We start from the raw sequence: 2,500 nt of genomic DNA on the forward strand, positions 1-2,500 counted from the left end.
GTGTTTTTTCATGTAATATAGATGTGTATATATATATATATATATATATATATATAATATAATATATTATATATATATATATGTGTGTGTGTGGTGTGTATGGTTGTTGTGGTGTGTGTGTGTGTGTGGGTTGTGTGGTGGTGGTGTGGCTGTTTGGGGTGTGTTTGTTGTGTTGTGTGTCAATGTTGTGAGAATTCGAGGCGCGTATACATATATGCATGCTTTTACATACGAATAAAGATTATGGATCTACCTACGCAGGAATGGCATTTACCACGCATGCATATCAATATAACCAAGCATGAGTCACAGCCACGGCGCAGAAACAAGCCAGCGATGCAAAGAACAGCTAGAGAGAAATGCAGATGAAAATGATAGATGGCCGGCTTTAACTTTTTGCAACCGTAACGCGGGACAGAGAGAGAGAGAGAGAGAGAGAGGGAGAACGAGCGCAAATTTTTTTTAAGTATATTTCAATCCGCTGTGTTATTCGGTGATTGTTTAAATAGATTCTTATGGATAACACGAACACCTATCGATACATATTGACGCAGCTTTTAAAAAAATTAACGAAAAATCAACAAATAACTATCTAATCACAACAACAAAACATGAAAAGAACAATATGGAAGAATTAAAAACAAACAGCTTTTTTTTTTTTTTACCTCTTGCAAGCGTTTAGTCACAGCGAGTACCTTTCCAGGAAATTTAGCAAACTTCTATTACACATACCTGGAAGGACGTTATTCCTTTCTTATTTCGTTGTCTTTCGAGTGCTGGCCTTCGTCGTTCTATGCGTGGCTTCCTGCGTGAAAATCACTGCAATGAATTCCGGACTATTTACTGAAGTTCTTTTAGAGCAGAAGCGACAGTATGTCTGTTTGTTTTTTAATGGAATATAATTAGAAAGCTTCAAAATAAATCAAATTGGCATGGCACACATATATGACGGTAGACGAAAGATAGATGTATTATAGCATACACACATAAAAATGCTTGTAACTGTATACTATGTGCATATAGACGTGTATGCATTAAAGCTCTAAACGGGTGTTAAATATAGGAGATGAACGAGAGAGAGAGAGCTCCGTAAGACGAGAGATGAGGAGAGAGAGAAGAACGAGAAAGAGGAAGAGAGAGAGGAGAAGAGAACGTAGATATATAAAAGTAACATTCCACTCTAAACTGTCACCAACAGGTATCGTGCAGAAAGTGGGAGGTTAGGGGGGGGGATCGTGAAGATCCGCGAGGAGGATACACAAGATCGGTAGAAATGGAGGTGAGATCAGCCCTTCTTTCGCGGGAACCAAGACATTTACGGTTGGAGGGGGGGGGGAGGAGGGTGGCTCCTGGGGGCATTACGACCGACCGAAAATAAGGGATATATATTTTTTCGCCATGTCCGATTTTTTTATATCACAGGACGGACGATCTAGAAGAAGTCCTTATTAGGAAGGTGTGGTCATTAGGACTTCGAGTCAGGATGGAGTGCCGGGGTGGAGTTGTGATATTTTTCAATAATTTTTTTTATTTATTTTTCTTCTTCTCTTCGGCTTCTACGTGACAGATGCAGTTAATAATATTGTATTCTTTTCCATGTACAAAAAAAACAGTGAAAAATGTACATTCCCAAAATGAACCAAAAACGCTAGATGACACGTTTGGAGGGATTACTCTTGGAGACTTCCGGCAAATGTGAGTTGTTTTGACCATCACATAAAAGCGGCAGCCACGGCCCTTGCCCCAGAGTGCATCCCGTGCAGGTGGAAAATTACGCAGGGCAAACAGGAGGTTTTCTCTCCTGTAACGAAGTAGGCAACTGAATCAGTTCAAGTTGTCAGCTTAGAAGGAGAAAGGTGTTCCAGCAGCATTTTGGCGTGGCGTAGCGACCCTCGTCAGCTGCGTCCACAAGGTATGGTGCGTTTCATTTGCTTGCAAGAGAGAAGCCCACACAGGGCACTGGGTAAAAACTAGTCATGAGGTAGTTCGGTTTTGTTAGTAAACATATTATTATTTCTTTGAGCTTATTCTGACAACTATGACTGTAAATAAATAATCATAAGGCAAAGAATGAAAACAGAAAGAGTAATAATTCAAGTGTAGGAGTGAAAAGAAAAAAAAAAAAAACATTCGCTTTCTAAGGCACCATCAGAACAGACTATCATTACTCTCATCATATATGAATCACTTATCACGCCAACAGCTAGATGAAAACACCCAGCATTGACCCACCAACAGTTCCCCCTACAACACACATTTCTCCTCCCTACCCTTGCCCACGTAGGCTTTGGTTGACTCATTCTTGACTCATCCTCGGCCGCTCCTAAGGGTCGGCCCGACGCACCTCACGCCCTCCCTCCATTCATTGACTCATCTTCCCCTGCTCACGCGCACTTCAAGACATGCCCAAGCGTATCTGTGTATATATGTGTATGTGTGTGTGTGTATATATATATATATATATATATCAGAATATAATCTATATATATATAATATATAC

Source organism: Penaeus monodon, chromosome 35 (assembly GCF_015228065.2).
Source record: "Penaeus monodon isolate SGIC_2016 chromosome 35, NSTDA_Pmon_1, whole genome shotgun sequence".
Classification (NCBI taxonomy): domain Eukaryota; kingdom Metazoa; phylum Arthropoda; class Malacostraca; order Decapoda; family Penaeidae; genus Penaeus; species Penaeus monodon.